Consider the following 22,904-nt stretch of genomic DNA (forward strand, 5'->3'; position numbering starts at 1 on the left):
TATATATATAATATCCATTTGGTAAGGCTGCAGCACATAATTATTTAATCAAACACTAATCTAGGTGTTACCATGGGATATTTTGTAGATGTGGTTACCATTTACAATCAGCTTGCTTTAAGTAAAGGAGATTACCATAGATAATGTGGGTAGGCCTCCTGTAATCAGTTGGAAGTCCTTAAGAGCAAAAACTCAGGTTTCCTAGAAGAGGAAGAAATCCTGCTTCAAGATTGTAAACTCAGCTCCTGATGAAGAGTTTCCAGGCTGCCGGCATGCTCAACAGATTTAGAGCTTGCCAGTTCCCACGTGCATAAGCTAATCACTTCATATCAATCTACCTACCTACCTAACAATCAATCATCTGTTTTTCTACCTGTTTATCTATGTATATATCTATCATCTATCTCTTATTGGCTCTGTGTTTCTAGAGACTCCTGACTGACCTAAGCTCTTTCAAGTTTACCATTGGTAGTGTGATTGGCTGACTCCTAAATTTAAGCTAAGATTAAGCACCATTTATGAAAAAGTAATAAACACTTTCAAGAGAAACTTAAGTTTGCCTTCATGTGAAGCTCCAAGGGTGATGCTCCATATTCCCATCTATTTATACTATTTTTTATAACTAAAAGTAGGGCATCTATTGATGGAGTTACCGTAGATCTAATCAAGAGCTGAAAGTGTCAGAAGCCATTGGTTATCACTTAAATATAAGGAGAAACTTTCTAGGCCAAAACCAAAACATTGTGAAACTTGGAACTATGGATTGGGATGAGATCTCAGTTATCACTCAGCCCATCTTTCTTATTTCAAAGATAATAAAATAGAGGTCTAGGGAAAACTAAGCATGCTGTGCAAAGCTATATTCACTGGGAGAATAACCTATCTTCTTGAACTTATTTTTTTACTGGAAGATATTTCAGTATTTTTCTTTATTGCTAAATGTTTTTGTTTGTTTGTTTCAGCCTGTACAATATTCCATGATATGCATGGGCCAGAATAGTTTAACTGAATATCTATTTGGTGCATTTAAGTTAAATTCATGCTTTCATTTTTGTAAACTCTATGCTAAATATTCTTATACAAAAGTATCTGTACAAATGATTATCATTCTTGAGGATCATTTTGAAGAAAAGAGGTTTCTGGATCAAAAGATTCAGATTATGAAGGTTTTCATTGCAGTTGCCAAATTGTCCTCTTGGGGGAGTCTCACCAACGTCCAGAATTTGCTGATGGATGAATGTACCTATCCTTCCCACTCTCACATACCTGGATATTTTCATAAACAAACACAATATGAATGGAACCTTGTTTTAATTACTAGCGAAATTGAACTCCCCACCCCACATTTTATTTGTCAATTATTTTTTTCTTTATGCAATTTTAATATGCTCTCCCCACCTTTTAATTGTAGTTTATATTTTATTGGTTTGTAGAAGTTTTTACAAAACATAAAACAGAGTACACAGACTTTCTCAGTAAACTGTTTTACAATTATTGATATTGTCATTGTTTGTTTTGCTGTGGTTGTTGATATTCTGGAGTCTGCTACTAGGTGCTGTCTCCTCCTTAAGAGGAAACTACAAAGTTGACTCTGCCTGGGGTCCCATAACACATGTTAGGATGATCAGAAGGTAAAATGTCTCTATATTTCTTTGGAAAAAAATGCACCAAAGCAAATCCCAATTATGCTGTTGATTTTTAAATCTTTTATCTGCATCCTTTAGCCAGACTCTATTCTCCCTGGAATAAAGTAAAATGTGGTTTCTGCTTCAGGCAAATGTTTAATGGCATGCAAACCACTCCACCTCTTTAGTTTTCTCTCTAACTAGGTACTGGGATTCTTTCGTTTCTTGGAAATTATGTGAAATTGACTTCAGAGAATACATAAATTGCAAAGTGCCTCCTTTTTTTATATAACATTTTACATTATTCCTATTTTTCTCCCTCTAGAAAGTGTGAAATTATGTATCTTAAAATGGAATCTGTGTAGCAGTTTTTTATCTTTTTAAATATTTAGCAGTACACACTGTTTACTTTTTATGTTTCATTCTTGAATATTGTGTTTTATAGAAGACTATCAGAGAGTTTTCTTTTTCATTTTTTATAGTAGGACTCAAACTCTTGTGGGCTTGTGGCTGAATTTAGATTCTTCCCCTAGGGCAGGAGTAATGTTTATGATTGGCCATTTTATCATGTGGCTTTCACTAAGGGAAGGTGGGAGATGACTCAGATATTTGGAACAGTCATTGAAAGTGACAACTGAAAATTACGTATCAGACCCTTTTGTAGGTTTGGTCATGGAAAGTATTATTCCTCAAATGAATGAATATATGTAACTTGCTTAACATAGCTCCTGATATATGGTCAGAATGTCACAAAGATGGTAGTTATCTTTTGTATCAGGGTTCTCCAAAGAAACAGAACCATTAGGATTCTGTACATGTATGTGTACACATGAGATTTAAGGAACTGGGAATTGAATGCAGCAGTTATGGAGGGACATGTTTGAAATTTGTCAGGTGGGCCAGCAGGCTAGATTCTCAGATAAGAATTCATGTGGCAGTATTGAGTCTGAAATCTCTAGAGTATGACTCAGGTTTGAAACAGGTAGGATTTCTATATTTCTGTCCCATGGAAGATTCCTTTTACCCTAGCAAATCTCAGGTTTTGCTCTCCATGCCTTCAGTTGATTAGGTGAAACCATTCAATTTATAAAGGGACAGTTTTTTTTTTACCTAAAATCAACTGACTTTAGAGGTTAGTTACATATACAAAATATCTTCACAGCAATATTTAGCATAAAGTTGAATCAAATACCCAGCATCATAGCCCAACTAAGTTTATTCTTATAATTAGTCACCACACCTTCCTTTTACACTCCTTCTTTCCTGCATGTAAAAGGGAACAGGTCTTGTGGGATGTGTGGGCACACACGTATAATCCCAGTGGCTTGGGAGGCTGAGCCAGGAGGATTGCAAGTTCAAAGCCAGCCTCAGAAACTTAGTGAGGACCTAAGCAATTTAGTGAGACCTGATCTCAAAATAAATAGATTAGATAGATAGATAGATAGATAGATAGATAGATAGATAGATACTGGGCTGGGGATGTTGCTCAATGGTTATGCATCCCTAGACTCAATCCTTGACACCAAAAAAGGAAAAAAAGAATTCTTCCTCAGCTCAGTTTTACGAACTCACTGAATCCATTTAGTAAACATAGCAAGAAGCAAAAGCAGAAATTTCACAAGCAGGATACAGTGATACAGTACAGTGGGTTTTTTTTGTTGTTGTTTGTTTGTTTGTCTTTTTTTTTCTCCTGTGCTGGGAATTGAACTTAGGGTCCGATGCATGCTAGGCAAGCACTCTACTATCAAGCTACACCCATATCCCTACAGTGCAGTTTTGAATAAGAGAAAGAAAAGAAGGTTTTGTGATCATTTGGAAAGTAAGGAAGACAGAAGGAGAGATGAAAACACCACAAAGATATAGCTTCTGTCTTCCTAGGTTGGCCTAATTCTGCTGGCTATGACTTCACAGTTGTAATGACAGTGATAGGTTGGAGGACAACAGAGAAGGGATGAGTTCCCTGAACATAGTTCCCTGCTACAAAGTGGGGGTCTTATAGGCTGGGTGACGTAAGGCCCATGGTGATTCTCTGGGAGTATCCTCCATAGGTCCCAAGAAATGCCCAGATCCTTCTTCAGGGTAGCACTGTAGACCTTGACCAGGGTCCTTGCTGGGTTCAAATTGAGAATGGGCATTGGAGAAGCAGTCTCTAGGAGCAGGAAGAGAATGGGTTTGAATGAAGCAGAAGAGTTCCTCGTGTGTTGGTGGTAAAGTTGCTTAACCTTTCAGCTGCACTAAGTATTTAGACATGTAGGAGGATAATAATATCAACCCCCAACCTATTAAATAGGGCAAATGAGTTAAAACTATGATAAGATTTTAAATCCAAGTCAATCAGCAAATTCAAAGCACAGCACTATAATTAGAAACTCATGATTACCCGTAAAATATCCTTGTGGGCAAAATTAACGCATATTGAAAAATTTTGGCACTTATAATAATCTCAGATATAGCCTAGTTCAAATGAGTTGATTTCTTTATTCTGAGCCCGGTGGGCAAACTATGTATAAGGTAGACTCACTTTAGAGATGAAATTTTCTGCTGTTTGGTGCCAATCTTTGTAAGTTCATGGCCAACAACTACAATTAGAAAATTTAAATCAGTGACTTGGAGAGGTCTCCAAGGTGCCACTTGTTTAATGGAGAACATGAAAGACTGCTCTTCTAGGGGATTGATGTGGCTAGTGGCTTTATTAGATTATGTCACTTTCCTATATACTTTTGTAAGGCCAGTTTACATATCATAAGCTTATTAATGTATAGTCAAGTTCACTGTTGTATTAGATTAGAAGGAATACATCCAATAGCTGCTTTTCAAGAAGGGTTCTCTTAGGATTTAAATCTGGGTAGGCAATGTATTTGCTAAAAACTTGACTTACAGTCTTTTGAAATATCTCTTTTTTAATGCTTATTCATTTTGAGCAACACAAAACAAATGCACAGTAATTCCCTTCTTTTAAATGGGATTTTTCAGTTCAAGAATCCAGAACCTCTCCCATATTGGAGTGTACAAACAGCGGTACAAATGACTTAAATGCTGCCTGGGTTATTTACGTAAGAGGCAATGAGGCATGGTTATAATGAGGATAATGAATTTTGGAACCTGGGAAGTTAGCTACATAAGTCAGATATGGAAGACAGAATGCTGAATCTTTGCATTGTTAGTATGGTATTTGTTTAATGTGATTTTTTAGAAAAAGGTATCAGAAAAGCTTTCCCTATAAGCAGCCATACAACCTCCAGGAGGCAGTTAAGAGAAATGTAATGGGAGTATTTGATGTAGTATAGGTTACGTCTTTGGCAATGATCCAGTTTTTTTCCAGTCTTTACTCACTAGGGAGTAAAATTATTGCCTCATAAAACAAGAGAAATGTCCAGTTATTTCTTAAGTAGTATCCTATTAAGTTTGCCACTGTCACCAGTTCCTTCCACAACATTAAAATCTTTGCAGCCTTGTGACAAGGAGGATGTTACATACCCACGTTTAGTGATCCAAAGACAATTATTTTGAAAAACATATATTTCCTTGAAAGACCCAATTTTGAAAGAACTAATACTCAGAATGATGTTCCAATGAATCACCAGATTCATAACAGCATTTTTCTTTTAAAACCTTTTGCCTATGTCAAAAATGTCAGCCAAAGTATAAAAAAGTGAGCCTTAATGTTGAAGAAAATTTATGATTGAGTCAGTTTGATTACAGAAATGCATTACAATGTTTCACCATAAAATTACTGAATTAAAGTTCAATTTATTTGGAAAATCTAGATAGATTTCCACAATTTCCATCTGAACATTGCCATTGTGTAGAATATTCCTTTAGGCCATCATGAGAGTTATAGTTCCCTTTCTACTTGGTTGGCAGATAAAATTCTGTTATTATGCACAACAAAGTCTGGTGAATTGAGTGAATTCAATGAGTTGAATTTATTTGAGGGGATGTGATGGTTTCTACAGAAGAGAAGGTCAAAGGTAATTTAGACCTGGTTCCCTTTTGTTTTGGTTATTTATTGTCAAGAACTGTCTAGGAACTAAGTTTGAACTTGACCAAAGATGGTGTAAGATTCCCAAAGACATAATCTAGTCCCCTTGGCTCCTAGGTCAAGTCTCTAATAACCAAACCCTTTGCATTCATTTCTAATTGTTTCTTAACCGGGATTCTTGAATTCAGCTACATTGGCTCTGGAATTTGTATAACCACATTGGTGCTCTTGTTGGCCAAGCTGTACAGATAGAGTTTGGTTAAAGTGCAAGCAACAGTCTTTTAGGTGGGTTCCTCCAAGTGCTGATCCTGAGAGCAAGACTGTGAGAAAGTGAAACAGGGAAAAGAGAAAAGCAGTTAAATATTTGTTAAAAAGTAAGTTAATTCTGAAGGCAAATGGGACTCAGTTTATTGAGGATCCCTAAGAAACCAAGAATAGTCTGAAAATTGTCCCCTGGAAGTACAGAACTGTTCCTTATTAGTGGGAGATTTCCCCACAAGGGAGCTAACTAACCCATAGTACTGAGTTGCAGCTGTGATCCACTAAGGAAATTTCCATCAGTCCAGAGAAAGGCCTCTCCCTGGAAAGCAGCAACAAGAAAGGGTATTTCCAGATAAAAGGACATAAGGGAAGTTTCCTTGAGTGTGCCTGCACAGCTGGCCAGTAGTCTCTTCCCAGGAATAGATCGGCTTCTACTTTGAGACTGAGGTAATAGAAAAGAAGATATTTCTTTTGTTATTTTTGAAAACCTTTTTATGGAATTAATTTTGCATTTCTTGGAAGCAACACAAATCATTCAAATAATGTTAAGAGGCAGCTATGCTTGGGATTGTGTGCCAATGAGTGGCTACAATATGGAAATAAATGGATACTTTGGTATTATTAATACATTCAAGACATTACTTTGTCATAGAAAAGGCCACTATGTAAATGTTTCTCTAAAAATCCAGGAAATTTCTCTCAAACAAATGCTTTTGCTTTCACAAAAGAAACCAACAGTTCTAAACAAAGGAATCAGAGTCAATAGAGGAGAGTAAGATTTTAATCATTCTGCTTGAATCAGATATGTAATCATTCAGCCTGTGATGAATATTCATTAATAATCGATCAATAAGCTATTTTCCTATCTCTTAAACTAGAATTGGAACACAAAAATGAAGAAAAGCACACATTTTCTAGCTCTTCAGAAGAATAATGACCACTGCCAAGATGCTCAACTATCTTCAAAAATAATATATTTCTGCAGAATAGTTTCATATACTTTTTCTTTAAGGATTTCCCCACCCTCCATCACCAGTATCTGGGATCTCAAAGAAAACCAGAATGAGGCACTATGCAAAAAAAAATTATATATATATATATATATATATATCTTTCCCCTTAACATTGGTTACATGAAGCAAAATAATATTATAGCATTGGCATGGCCCTACAGTGGAGTACCTGAGGACTTCTTTCATGGAGTCCATGAAGAAGATCCAGACTTACTTCTGGATTCTCCTAAAGAATATAATGCCTACATTTCCATGCTTGTGTGTGTGTGTATGCATGAGCAGAGCTTTAGATTTGTGTGTGCCAATCTGAGCATCTCAGTTTTTTTTTTTTCCAGTTAGTTCCTTCTCTAGCACATCTTACAAACTGAATGTGGTGATGGAATGTAGTCCTTTTGATTTTTGATAGTTGTAAATAGGTAATCTAAATAATTTGATTCACATAAAGTTTGGGGCTTTTTAATTTTGTAATTTAAATATCTGGTTGGGCTGTTAGCATAACTTAAATAAATCAGGTAGCTAATATACTTCCCTGTTTTCTCTATGCTGCACAGATGTAATATTAGAGAGGATTGCTCAGGCATTCAAACAGATTTTCTTCTTTTATTTTTTTTCTTCTTGTTAATTCAGGCCACTTAAAGGAATATATGTACATGCATATATATGCATACATATAATTATATATTGAACTTAATTTTTTTGTAGAATCTCTCTCAAATGTAATCAATATTCTAGGGTACTCAAATCTTAAGAGGTTTATCCTTTGTTTCTTTTGAGATTCTATAGTAAATATTTACTACTTTTCTCCTTTACTTTTCCTTATGTTTCTCTCAGAAAAACTTTAAAAATCATCTTTTTTGTTATTTTGATATTTATTCATTTATACACGTATGAGGTGTTCTATGTACTTTATTTTTTGTTAAATAAAAAACAATCTTTTCTTTCAACTTGTGAAAATGAAAACAGGGAATTCCTTGGCAGCAATATTGCCCAAATAGTCTTTATATAACTGCTTTTCTACTTGTTTTCAGTATTATCAGGACTGGTATCCACAGGGCTTAGTAAATTTTGAACTTTATAATTTAAATCCAATCTTTTTACTCAGGACCAATTTCTCTGTTGTTTGGATTACTGGTTTTGGAAGCTGGGAGAGAAAAATGTACTTAAAAGTAGGACTCTTTCAGCTGGGAGTGTTGGTTTTATATATGCTCCCTCTCAGCCTTCCCTAATGATTTTTTAGCAGAAGGGTTTGAAAGCAGGTGAAAAGACTGAAGTGGCTTTTACTTGTGTGGTTTTGGGGAAAGAGCCTTCCAAACCCAAATCACTTTCCTTTTTTCCTCAAAATGTGAATTTGGTGCTGATGAAAGGGGTCATGCAGATAACTGTCAGCTTGGTGAAGTGTTTTCTGGGAAATGAATACATGGCGTATGGATAAAAAAAAATATCCCTCTTACCTTGTGATATACCTCTGATTTTAACGATTCCCACTTCATAGACCAAAGGAATAGTTTTCTATGAGTGACTGTAGTTTCTTGAATACCTCAGCCAGAACTCTGAGAAAACAGGGGCAGCACTTCAAAAGCTGGTTGAAAAGGGTTGCTGAACTTAGGGAACTGGACACCCTTGGGTTTTTATGTATGTGAATAAAGGATTTCCATTAAAATATATGCTAAGCATATATAAAAATACAAGTGTGTGTGTGTGTGTGTGTATTCTTGCTATTTTTAAAAATTAACTTTGAATAAGTAGTCGAATATCTTTAAGAACTTTGACTTAAAGCATTTTCATGTTCATAGCACAGTCTGAAAATCTTGTTGACTTTAAACTAGAAAGAAGATGACAAAATAGTTAAGAGTTCTTACCGTCCCACTATGAACGTGCTTGTGGATAAGTCGATCAGAGTATCCAGAATCAAGGTCCCTAAGGTTTCCAATGGTGTTGCCAATCCCCGTATATTTATATTTCTTTCTGTGTGTTCTTTTGCTTTCTTTACTGACAAAGGAACTTTAACTCCCAAACTGTTCATTATCTTCTTCTGTTGGGATTTGTATGACACCTAATTATTGTTTCTGTAAACAAAGGGACATTCGCCTCTGGAACATGAAATCTCTGGGACATATTTTCAACATATTGTATTCCATGTCTGAGTCTGTGGCTGTTCCTCTTTGAAAGATATTTGTTGCTGTAGGGGTGGGTCTAAATCACTGAAGGGAATGAGAGATGGCCAAAGTTGTGGCTTGGAATATAAAGAAACATTTAAAACAGTGATTTCCTGTTTAAAATGATTTCTGGCTAGTAGTTTCTCCAAAATTCTCATTAAAATTGCTATCCTGACATTTGGAAAGGCGAAATCCACAGTCCCATTAAGAACTAAGACTCACATTTGCCAAAACCTTGGGGGAAAATTCTATTAATGGCCAAACTAATACAATGCTATTGAAAATCATATGGCTGAAGTGGTTAAGAATATAGAAAGACTTATTCCCAAACCTGGTCCTGTCCTTGTCTTTGTGTGACTTGGTGGTTTATCTGACCTTTTGGTGTCTGGATTTGCTCGCCTTTAAAATGGAGGTCATGGTAGACTCTCCTTAACAAGGTTGTTGGGAGGTTTAAATGGATGAATACCTGCACTTGAACTCTTTTGAACAATGTTCAGAGCCCTCAAAGTGCAGAAGATGTTACTATTATTATTCCATGGCCTGACTGTACCTTGTCTGCATGACATTAGGTGGAAATATTTTTTATCCTCACTCACTCTCTGGTCATTCAGTCAAGAAGGACTTACTGACAAGAACACTGAGAAGCCATTTGTGTACCACATTGTGTTTTGAAGCAGTCACTGATGTTACCTTCTCCCAAATGTGTACAACTCAGCAAAGCACTTTTTTGGCATAAGACAAAATGCAGCTCTCTTGACAGCATTGATTTCTCCTGGCTTAGGCTCAACGGGATTCTTATGAATGTCTTTATTCTTATTATCGCTTCATTAAACAGACATGCTTTATAATATCATAATCAAGCTGTGATGAAGTCTTCATTTTACCTGTGGGGAACTAAAGTTCAGAATGCAAAGTGAACTAGTAGCGCGATTGAGAAAGGAACTGAATAGAGTTCAGAGGTCCCTTCAATATGGTGACCTTCAACAAATGTCTATCTTTACACTTTCTCTCTTCCTGTTATTTTTGGTGACTTTCAATATAATTGAGTTGAACATCTGTTAGAGGAGTCTGTAATGCATCCATCAAACATCAACCAATCCATCTATTTATCAACTATCATCTCACTATACTGTTGTTGCAGTTTTTAAAGGAATGCAATAAAGGAAAATATCTACTTATGCAAGAGATGTAAGTTATGAAGAAAAGAGACAACTCATTAAGAAATTCAAATTCTACTTCTGTGTTTTGACTGTTTTGAGCTTGACTTGGGTCCAAACACCTGTGCTCTTATTTGTATCTCCTTAACATTAATATGCACATACGTTTTTATTTATTCCCTTGATATAAAATACATGCTGTCAATAAGGTGCAGCTTAGTAAAAAGGTTAACATTAAGGTAGAAATAGTTCTGATGCTCAGGTTTTTCATATACATAAATTTATTCTTATGATCTTTTATTGATCTGTCCTATCTTATTTACGAGTGAATTTCTAATAAAGGTTTTTCTTTTTTGTTATTTTGGCTTGCTTCCCGAAACCATTATCTCAATAGAATAAAGTTTGTTTTAGACAACAGATTTGTTAGTTCTCTCATGCATGTGAGCCCCCAAAAAAGTCTAGGTCACAATTTGTGTAAAAATTAGACTAAACCAGACATCAGCAAAGGTAAAGTATTGAATAAGTCGGCTGTGCCTAGTCATCGATGGTTAACTCAGCACTGTCCCTGCCCCTCTTCTGGGCTGGCTTCTGATTGCAGGGGTTGAAAGCCTGTGAACTGTGTTTTTTCACGATCCCTTGTCAAAAGGATTCTAGCTTAGATTTGCCCATAAGAGGCATCAATGCAGGAGTTCAAAAAGTGAGAAAGAGGCGGAAAACATCCTACCACTCTTAAGTTAGTAGAGGGAGGGTGGCAGGATTCAGAAAATGCCTCTGGGCATTTCCCTGTGAAGTACTTACCTGATTGCTGCAGGCAGCTGCTATTCTTGCTAGCAGTTTCTCAAGTGCCAGGCAGTTTCCTGACTCTGAAGCCTATCAACAAGTCTGAGAACTAGAAGCAGATTTCCCAGACCCCACTCTTTCATCCTTTTTATCACACACTTTCCTGTATTAAATCTTGACTTGCTTGAGAAGCTTAAATTACCTTTGTCTTTGCTGACTTTACTCTCACTGCTACACTAATATTAACCAAGATTAATTCACTTTGAACTTTGTCAAGACAGCTCAACTGTCTGGCTTCTCATTCTTTCTTTAAAAAAAAATATTTATATATATATATATAATATATATATATATATATTATATTATATATATATAAATATATATATATTATATTATATAATATATATATATATATATATATATAAATAAATAAAATGGGCCTATCTATCTATCTATCTATTTATTTATTTATATGAAGTGCTGAGATTCAACCCAGTGCCCCACATATGCTAGGCAAGTGCTCTACCACTGAGCTACAACTCCAGCCCCTCTAGCTTCTCATTCATAGAATGCAAACTTATAATTGTAGATGTTCTATGGAGTATTGATTCTCACCAGAATGTGCTCTAGAAAGATGTTTCCTGGGAAGTAAGACATAGGGAATAGTTTTATACTGGTGAATAACTATCTAGATATGCTTCTGTAAGAGTCATTTGTCCTATTCAGTCTCAAAAAAAAAAATACTGATGCCACATTTAAAGGTTTTATTTTACATCAAAAATCTAAAGTGTTGGACTGTCTTTAGAAGTCAGAAGATCTGAAAATGCTGATCTTGTATTCTTCCACACCAGCAGTTGGCTGGAGCCAAGCCATAGCTCCAGCATTTTCATCCTGTCCTCCCGCCTTCTCAGGCTGTGTCATCTGTCATGTACCACCAAACAGATGCATTTCCATTTTTACGGTAAAGAAAAATTGTTTTGAATGCATGCTTCTATCAAAAGAGTTAAAACTAAAGAGGAAGAAGTAAGGCAATGTATTTTGTTAAGAATAAGAAAGGAAACTGTTCTGTGCAGAATTATTTCTACAAACTTATTTGGCAATTGCTCATTCCCTTCAGTCATTTATTTCATTTGTCTGTCTCCTGGAAGTGAGGATATGAGGTCTGGTCTCGTCTCTACTGCTGGTTTTTCATCTTATTTGGGTCACAAAGCCTTTGAAGAATATCATAAAAAATACTGGACATTTCCCCAGCAAAAAAAAAAAAAAAAAACTGCAAGAACACAAACATATAGTATTCTGATCACAGGTTTCTTTGAAGTCTTGCATGTAACTAAGTTTAATAAGATCCTTGGCTCTAGAGTAGTGCTTCTTGCTAAAAGGCAGATCCAGATTCAATAAGTCTGACAAGTGCCTGAGATTCTGCATTTCTAATAAGCTCTCAGGTGATGTCCGTATTGAGGGTCTGGGGTCCATAATTTGAATAGCACTGTTCCAGTGATTCTTAAATTTTTTGTGAACATTAAAATATTATGGATACATCTAAAAAAAGAAGAAGAAGGCCAATGCCCAGGCAGTAGTATTTTTAAATATCTCCCACCTGAGGTGTTTGGGAACATCTGCTGTACATCAGTGGTCATTTACTGTAATAAGCAGAGACAGGTGGAAAATGCTGTTAGAAGGGCCTAGGTATCAGGTGCATGTTCAATTGTTGATAAGTGGTGCCAACTAAGGAGGCAGAATATTGCCAATAACTAACTACTTTATTTCTCTCAAGACTGACTAATTATGTTTTGTGCAGTGAAAAGGGTAGCAGTAACTCAATGCCCAAGAGAAATTTCGTAATGACCTGCCATCCTTGGAATCACACTGATTGCATAGCACTCTTGAGTTCATCTACTGGCCATGTCCACAAGCATGCCAGGAACTGGGGAAAGAGAAGAGAGTTGGATAGAAATGAATTTCCTGGTCATTGTTTATCATTTTCTCATAATGTAGCCTTGTCCCAAGTCACAAAAGTTGCCATGGTAGTATTCTTGTCAAATGAAAACTGAGTTTGAAACAATGCCTATGGCCAGTTGTTGGGGTGGATGTTTTCTTTCTTAGGCAGTCCATTATAGTTTAGGAAAAAATATTATGACTCTAACACAAAAGACATGTGTCCGTGACACTGCTTGATCTGGCTTCAAAGACAGAATTGAAAGCTGAACTTCAATTGGTGTCGGATCAGTGGAAAGAACTTCTTCACAAATGATATCATAGCCTGGGTCATTAATGTTCCTCTACCTTCACCTTACATGGCAAACTCCATGTGCATGCCCCTAATTAGTGAAGCTTGAACAGAGGAGACTTCTGATGCCGAATGTGTGGAAATTTTCCAAAGAAGCATTTCCATTTTAAAGAGATCTTAAAACATTACCTGAATCACTTCCCCCTTTAAACATTCTATTCCTGCAGGGGAAAAGGTAATTATATGCATTTAGATATGGTTGACTTTTGTTAAAAAAAATCCTTAGTTGACACTGCCTAATCATAAGGAATTATTTCATAATTACGAAATAATAATAGTCCTAAAACTCTAAGGTTCAAAGAAACCCTTCAGTAAAATTTATCTCCTGATGCTTATATGTACTTATACTAAATGAGGTCTTAAAATAAATTTTGCAATGATTTTTTTCCTGTTAATTTCACAATTAAACTTCTCGATAATGCACCATCAAGTCATTAGTCAGCCATCGTCTTTTGTTCTGTAACTTCTGAACATCTGGTAAAAATGGACATGACATTTAAAACACATCTCAAAAATCTTTTGGAATATTGCTCTTTTCCATCTGACTCACACTTCAGAGAGGAGGAAGCCGGAGATGGAATCCCTCTGAACAATAACAAACTGGACTTCTGGGTGACAAGTTGGTGAGGCCTGGAGGAGCCAGCAGCTGCCAACCATCCCCTTTCCCTGTGAGGTCATCATCTCTAATACACACCGTTTTCTTCACACAATAGGCTTGCACCTGTCATTCAGCTGGGAATGACAAAGAAAATATTTTTTCTGCTTCTATCCATTCTGTTTTCTTATGATTTTCTCTTTTATTCAGCCCCAGAGAACAGATGTTCTGCATCCACTAAGGTCTGTTTTACATTGTTTTGGCTTTCAAGGAGTGTTTTAAACATTCCTGCTGATGATTTAGCATAAATTGTTCTTGTAATTAGCGTGGTTAATGAACTCCCCACCTATCTTTTAGTAGGCAATTATGAAGCTGGTGTATATTATTAGCAGGTACTGTATAAAGATGAGAGGAGGGCTGGTGATTATGGATTCTGTCCTCATGTCTCTAAGACCAAATCCCAAACGGTTTAATCATCATCAATGTCAACCTTTGCCATATCTTCATTCTACATGCCATATATTATAATGCTGCATTTACATTCCATCTTGACTTTGATATTTGCTCCTTCAGAATAGAGGTGCCCTGATTAGACAAGGCGACTGGCAGTTGAAAAAGATGTTTTTAAAATATGCATGTACCATGAACAATTTCCTACTAGAAGTTCTCCTTATCTTTTACTAAGTTTACCAAAGACTTTTCTGTTTTATTTTGTTAGAAATGGCTATGACTAGACAAGACAGTGTAAGGCAAAAAAATGACAATTACCAACATCTCCTTTTTGTATGTGGTCCATTTGTTTTCGGGCAGGGAAAAGGAGACAAGAAAGAAGGGGTCTCTTCATGAAGAATATGAAATTACTGAGTATTTTGAATGTATAAACACACTGTGTGTGTATTTACTTACAATTATTGTCATCCTCTTTCTACACTTCTTTGGTCATTTTATGTCAACTAATGGTTAATAATATTGGGCAGCCATAGATATCAGGATATTTTTTTTTTTCTGAGCCAACCATTCAACCATTGATTTTCAAATATTTATTATTTATCTACTATTTGTAAGTCACTGTAATAGGAGAGTTGGGGGGATAAAGAAAGTTTCAAGGCATATAAATTAACAGAATTGTTAACTAAGCTCAAACTAGAAGCATTTTTGCATAGCGTTTACAAAAGAGTAGGTACCTTTTCTAGGCACAGGCATTTGATCTCTAGTGGGATTGATAGGGAAAACAAAAAAAAAATGTATTCAGTTTCTGCTCTTCTAGTTTATCATAATTATAATTAGGAAAATTAGATCACATTATATAAAAAACTTAAGAGCCAGACTTAAGAATATAATTAAGATATAACACTAATACGAGAATAGTTTAAAGGCATTGGGTGATTTCTTGACCAATGATGCTACACATTTAATATTATGGGTTCCAGGGAGGAAGTACTTACTGCATGCTGGAATGCTCTTGGAAAATTTTAGTAAAAAAAAATAATTACTGGTCCTTATGCCTCACCTTAGCTTAACTCCATATAATATAATGCTAAGAATATTAACGTATACATATTCTGGTTCAGCATTCTGAATATAAGACATCATAGTTTTTTTGATTGTCAAAAAAGGGGACATTAGGTATTAGAATCTTCTCAAATACCAAATTTAATTATTTTAAGAGGCCAATGATATTGGAAAACTGTTCATATTAAAGTTAGAAAATTGGGTGTGTTATACAGGGTTCCTGATTGCAAACAATAGAAACTGACCCTGTTCAATTTACCAAAAAAGAAATTTGTAGGAGTTAGAGAACGGATAAAGTCCTCAAGCCAAAACAGAACAAATAGAAGCCAAGGGAACCTGGGCTACCAAGGAGCTGGGAACTTAGATCTCTGAGCTTGGAGCCATTTCTGCTAAGCACTCATCGCTTCTATTCCAGGCATCTTGATTGTTCTGCCACTGCTGTGGGAACTTTGTGAGACCCCCTTTCCTTGCATTCTTTCTTCAAGTTTTAGGGACTAGGAAAGAAACTTGTGATTGATTGATTCTGTGTTGTGGGCCTGCACCTACCAGAGAGCTGACAGGAGATCAACACTCTTCTGCTTCCTTGACAATTAGTGCATGAAGAAGTTGATAACTTCCATTGGCAACAATGAGAGGCAATGGCTGATGAGAATTTGTATAGGTTCTCCAAAGGGTATGGTTATTTATGGTGCATTTATAAGTATAAAATTTCTTTTGACTCCACTATGTTTGACAAAGTTGGAGAATTGACGCCTTCTCCCAAGGGACACACAAAAGCAAATTCCCCCCCACCCCCCACCCCATTTAGAGATGGCCTTTAAATGCTGGTGAGCAAAACGTGACAAGTCTGCTGCATGTGGATTGGAACATGTCCCTTGTTGCCCCGCTGTGTGGCTTGTGGGAACCACTTTTCTGAGCCTCATTCTCTATATTAAAATGGATAAGTCATGATATTATGAAGATTCAATGAAGTGATAAGTGTAGAAATGATTTGAAAACTAGAAAGTGCTACAAAAATGTAGAAATAATGGTTAACCAAGACAGATATTTCTCTAATCTAATCTTAGGAATCCATAAACTTACATTCACAGACCTGAAAATGGTATCTCAAACTGACCATTTCAGAACCATATTATGTGGTTCGCTCTCAGCTGTCTCTGAACATGAGATACTAGAGCAATTCTCCCAGGTTTGTGGATTCTATTAATTGATTTTGTAGGCTGAGTGAAAGAATGGATTATCCCTTCACCTTTGCCAGCTATTAAATAGAAGGCAGTTGGAGAAGTGTCACCACTATCTTCAGTGCAGCCTGTGGGGTAAATATTTGAAACTGGATTCAGAATGTAAATAAATTGAGTCATTTCAGGACGTGCTGACCTATTTCAACCACTGCTCCCGGAAGATGGAATCTCCACAGGAGCATCCTCGGAACACTTCTCTTGGTGTATTCTCCTGAGATTATACTAGTTATCTCCATGAAAATTCTTCACTGTGCCTTTTGTTCTCCGAGTCATATTTTTATTTGGCATGGGTGATGGGAAGAAAATGGGAACATACTATGTTACCACTTTTATTTATTCTTTGGACTGACATGGTTATTTTCTTTTGCAGTAGGTTTATATTTTGTACTATAGGAGTCTTTTTATGAAGGAGATGCCTTATATGAGGGTCTGCCAGAGCAGATCTACTTTAAATGACAGCTTCAGAATGGCCTTTTCTGTGTCAAGCAACTTGGCACAAAGCTGGCTATTGAATGACATAGTCATATCCATCAGCTTCCCAAGGACGAGATGAGTGGCCTTCAGTCCACTAATGCCTACTTAATTTTTTTTATATTGTCTCCTTATAGTGGCCACGTGATTGTTCTCTTTGGAGGGTCCTCACATATGATGAAATACAACCCATTACTGTCTATCCAAGGCTGGCGATGCTTCTCCAGTGACTTTTGTCCCTAATACAAAGATGAAGAGACAGTGAGCTCCCCCTTTGTAGAGACCTGAAAAGCTCTGGGAACTGGCAGTTTCCCAATTTTGATTTTTATTCTAATTACATAGTGAAAACAATTCACATAATTTAGTGTCTAATTTGAGATATTTTAATCTTAGTTTCATCCATTAATTTGTCAAGACCATATTGAGAGAGAAATTTGAAAGTAAGTTCTCCCTGTCAGGAAAACCATTTCAAAGCCTCAAAGAAAAATCTATCTTAATCATATATTCAATTTTCCCAAAGCACCTGAACAAAGAAGACCCATAACACATGCATGAGTCTGAACAATCATTCTTTTTCTGATAACAACAAGTCAAACTGGGTGCAATCTCAATCCCCAGAGCCAATTAGAAATTTCCATATCCCATAGCAACTATTTATGCAATGCTAATAAATTCAAACCATGAAGTCTCAGTTTGCCCATCTATAAGATGAAAATTGGGGACTACTTAATCTTTAAAATTCCTCTCAGATTTTTTATTTCCTCTGCATTTTCTTTTCAAATTGTTTTGTTAAAGATAATACTAGGGAGTAAAAACAATGCTATCATTATTATTTATGTAGAATAGTTTTGCTAACCTTAATATCATAAGTTACTACTCAAAGTATAGAGTTCCTTATTCTATGACTTTTAAATTAAAACTTACAGACCTTAGCTCATGCATAGAGTGAAACACAATAAACTGGAATAATGTGCATATACATTGGGTAAAATAATCAAACTTCTCTGGAATTCTGAAGTCTTTATCTTTACTTTCCCTCTCCTCCCCAAAACCATATATGTACATTCTGTGTATCAATACTATCTAAGACAAATGTATGTAGTATGTATATGTAGTAGATGCTCTGTATATACTGAGAGAGGGAAATGTTGAGTGAATATTCAAACCACATATTTCCATACTAGCAGATGGTCTTTGATAGTCAAATAAGAGCCAACAGAGCAATGCAGCTCTTGTGATAACAAAGCATTATCAACTGTATCATATATAGCCTTTTTATTCATGGATAAAATATATGACATTGTGACAGCATAGTTCTTCTCTGCCATTACCATTGGTCTTCACTAGCACCGTCAAAGGGTATATTTTAAAATTGGAAAGACATGAATTGTGTGAGCTTGATATCTGCATTTTTATAACTTCTGCCCCTTCTTCCACCACTGTCAAAACCTATTTAAGTCTCTATGCTCTTACTTTTCAAAGCAGCAGCTTGTGATGTGATGTAGGAGCTGAGGTGTGAGAGATGGTCTGTATTAGTGGATAAGCTTGCGTTCTTACATAGAAACGGGTCATGTATTGGTAGGAAATCCTGCTTGCTGTGGAATCCAAGCAGAGTTGGAGGGCAGAGGACAAAAATCAAAACAGAAGCTTCTGTTGTTTTTCTTTTCCTCCTGTCATTTTAGAAAATTTCTTTTATCACTTTGATCATGCTACTTTGTGGAGTTGTTTGGGCAAATCCCCACCGTTAGACAGGCCCACTGACTTCCACCTAATAGGGTCATATTTATGTGGCTGGAAGGGCTGCTGACTGGCTTCATTCCCCAGGAAGTAACTCTTGGCTAGTTCTGGCAGGGACATTATAAGCTCACAGGCTTTATCAAATCTGTGAAACCAAGTGTGATTTACAGCTAGAGTTGGGGCAAAGAAACATACAGCAGTTGGATTCTAAAATCAGAAACTTCTTCCCTGACGAGGTAGAGGGAATGTGAGTCAGAAGCCAACAAATAAGACCGATTTCAGCTTATCTTGAAAATTTCCAGACTTATTCATAAATTTGACAGGAGTGCTATCAGAGAGAAACACTTTGAAATGATAAAAAGTAAACACTCAACGTGAGACCCAGAGATGTGGATATCTTTCAGATGGCTGAGCTTGGAGCAGAGAGCCACAGTGACAATAGAATATGATGCTGCATCCTCTCTTTTTATGTTCTATTAAACTGCCTCTGGAAATATGGATGGGGTGGGAATTATTCAGTCAGAAATGTACTTTGAAATTTTAAAATGAAAATAGGGAAGAAGGGAGGATGGACTAGGCAGTAATGAGGATTTCCCCCCTATTTTTATACATAGAAAAGTGTCAGGAGAACAAATTGACATGAGTTCTATTTTGATTACTTTTCTGAGTAGTAAATGATGAAATAGGAGGGATTACTTTTCTCTTTGGCAATTGATGATAAGGGAGTGTCACCTGCTCTAGCAACAAAATCAAGTAGGGATGGGTGGAAGATAGCAAAATTTTGCGTGATTATCCTATTTGATAGTTTGACAGTATTATGTAGAAATTGTTTAAATCACCTTGGGAGAGAATTTTTAAATCTCCAGAGGAAATGATAGGTTCATCTTAATTTTAAGCAACTCTAAGCTTTATTATTTTTCACTCTCCAGGAGTCCCATAGTTTTGAAAAAATACGTCTACCAAAAATAGCATTAAGAATTCATTCATATATATGTATACACACACGTATAAATATCATTATTTGTTGATAGAGCTCCTACCCAGCTTGTAACAAGATAACCAGCACTGCCATGCTGAATTAAAATAATCCCAGCCTAAAGCAAAGCAATGTGTACCTGCTAACCTGTGCTGTCTTATCAAGAGTAAATATGAGTGTGCATATGTTTGTATGTTTGTGTGATTTTGAAATGCCAACTATAACTGGCAGAGCATCTTCAATGCCTTCAAGAATATCTAAGTGACTTAAAATCCATGCTATAAACCATTGAATAAGAATAAGGAATATGTATTTCAAAGTAGTCCTAAGCCAAATATTTAAAAAAATATTGAGTGTATAACTATGGCATAAAACAATTTTGCAGAGTTCTATGGGAGGAAACCTTCTTTCTTTCTTTCTTTCTTTTTTTTTTTTTTTAGTGAGGGATAGTCCCTGTCATGAAGGAGGCAGGGCAAAGACAAATGTAGTCTTTCAGCAGGAATGCATAGACAGTTCAGACAAAAATAAGAACAAAGTGGGTCATTCTGTATAGAACAATAAAAAAGATATTCTGTACCCCATGATCAAATATTGGTTGGTTATGAAGTGTTAAATGAAACACTTGATACAAGGAGAGGTGGGCTTAGTTGTTATTGCTGAAGCTCATGTCTACTCAATGGTCTGCATGTGGTCTCTCTGGTATCAAGAGAATGTGAGGGTGTTGGGGTGGGGTGGACCTAGGCGTGGCACCAGACTTTGTTGCTACATTTGGCCTGACAGCCAACACATCTCCAAAACTGACTTTCCTCCCATGGCATGGTTTTGAGGGTGAGATGGCAAAGCTTTTTTCTTACTGACATTTTAATTTTCACTTCTCCCAAGGAATCCTGCCATATTTTTAAGTAGGTGCAACACATAGTACTTAATTTATGCATTTAAGTAAGCAGATCTGACAAAACAATAAAAACTGCATAAGGTTTATGTGGGCAAATTGCCACTTCTTGAACTTTGGAATTTGCATGCACAGTAAGTTGGGAGTTTGCTAATTAAGTCTATACACATGCCCAGAAATAGACTAAAAAATATTGTTTCTGTCACTGAGAATGTGTTTACAATACGCCAAACGAAATGCACCTTCAGATGATATATTCAGGTCAAAAACAACTATGTATCATAATGTTTTTAGCTTCTTGGTCTCACCTTTCTTCATTATTTGGCACAATTGTCCTGAGAACATTCTCTTTTGGTGGTTGTCAGCTGTGTAGGATAACAAAGTAGAATACTTGCTCTAACCCATGCTATCCCCTTTGGGGAAAACTGGCAAACAGCATACTCCTTGCAGATAAACATTAGATGCTTGCCCCTTTGGATAAAAATGGAATCACAGAACCTTGGAGAAGGAAATATAATATTTGGGGGTAAGCTACTAAAACAAAAACACACAAATGCAGGGATTTAGTCATGGAGAAAATTATTTCAGAACGGGAAAAAGCCACAGCTCAGGACAATCATTTGGAAACCCAGGTTCCTTCAGTCTTGTGGCTCCATCATTCTCTGGGCTATTTTCCATATCTGTATAGTTGATGCTGGGTCACTGTCAAGTCCAGATGCCATCCAGTGGAAAAGGCAGAGAGAGGCAAGGACAGACAGTTTCACTTTTAAGGCAGTGCAGCAGTTGGCCACACTGTGTTCACTCCCATCGGACAGAACTCAGTCAATTGGTGGAGAGGTCCAATAGCATAGGCTGCCAGAAATCCAAAAATATGATTCTACCTCTCACTCTGACTAGCTGGCAAATCCACAGAAATGGGTATTATGGACTTAATAAAAGACTGATAAAATTTTATCTGTAATTTAAGAAATATGAAACAGCTTTCTCTTGATCTATGAATTGGGTGAATTAATGTGACTTTCACATAGCTTAGTTATAGTTCATAGGTTCGTTTTAGTGTCCATTTATTTTGAAAAAAAAAATAAGAGGCACACTATAAAGTTTGTCCTTGTAACTAATGAATCTGAATTATCTTAATGACTGTAAAAGAGAATGCATTGATTAGTTCAATGAATGCTATGTATTGAACACCTCCTGTGAGCCTATCATTGTGATTACCACAAAGGAAGATACATGGCTGAGCAATTTCATAGGTCTCAAAAGTCAATGTAGGCAAAGTTGTTTGGTCCAGATGTTCCAAGACATTATAAAATTGGGGGATTTTATATCCCAGTGAAGGACTTTCACTCCAATCCTGTGTTAGTCAGCTTTTTGTCACTGTAACAAAATAAATGAGAAAAGAAAAACAAAAGAGGAAAGATTTATTTTGGCCATGGTTTCAGAAGTTACAGTTCATGGTTGGCCGGTTCCACTGGTTTGGGTCTGAGATGGGACAGAATATTATGGCAGAAGGACATGGCAGAAGAAAACTGCTCAGCTCATGGCATGGGAAAGAATTGTGGGAGAGAGAGAGAAGGAGGGAGAAAAAAAGGTGCTGGGGACAAGATGTAGTCTCTAAGAGCATGTCCCCAAGGATACAATACCTACAACTAGGTCCCATCTCTTATAGTTTCTACCACTTCCAAATAATGTCACCAAATCATGAACCCATCAATGGATTAATCCACTGTTGAGGCCAGAGCCCTCACATCCAATCATTTCCCAAGAGCCCCTCTGAACACTGCTGTTTTTGGGACCAGTCCTTAAGCACATGAACCTTTGGGGACTACTCCAGATCTAAACCATAACATATTCTTTTGTATTACCATGAGATGTGGCATTACTAAATTTTCCATTTTTGAGATATATATATATATATATATATATATATATATATATATATATATATATATAGAGAGAGAGAGAGAGAGAGAGAGAGAGAGAGAGAGAATGAAAAATTGATAGAGACCTCCCAGTTCCCTAGTTAGTCTAAGAATGTTTGGTGATCACCTGTGATGCATCTTCTAAGGGTTTAGTGAAACAGTGGGGAGAAGATAGTTCCTGTCTTCATGAAGCTTATGTTCTATATCAATGATTCCCAATAGTTGAGCCCTGGTCCATTTATACTTGTTACATTCCTCATTTAGCAGCTGTTACAACTGTAAATATGGAGGCTTCCA

The 22,904-nt window shown here is 36.3% G+C and overlaps 1 long non-coding RNA gene across 1 annotated transcript in view; it reads right to left on the bottom strand.

Annotated features, from left to right (window-relative positions):
• The window catches only part of LOC125615998, an 86,078-nt gene extending 74,961 nt beyond the window's left edge, over window positions 1–11,117 (bottom strand). Inside the window, exons 1-2 of the long non-coding RNA XR_007346593.1 lie at window positions 10,993–11,117; window positions 8,333–8,431 (exon numbers count right to left, since the gene is read on the bottom strand). This is a non-coding gene — a long non-coding RNA (uncharacterized LOC125615998). The remainder of the gene's footprint in view (window positions 1–8,332; window positions 8,432–10,992) is intronic.
• Window positions 11,118–22,904: the final 11,787 nt, after the last annotated feature.

This window comes from Marmota marmota, unplaced genomic scaffold (genome assembly GCF_001458135.2).
Source record: "Marmota marmota marmota unplaced genomic scaffold, marMar, whole genome shotgun sequence".
NCBI classification, from domain to species: domain Eukaryota; kingdom Metazoa; phylum Chordata; class Mammalia; order Rodentia; family Sciuridae; genus Marmota; species Marmota marmota.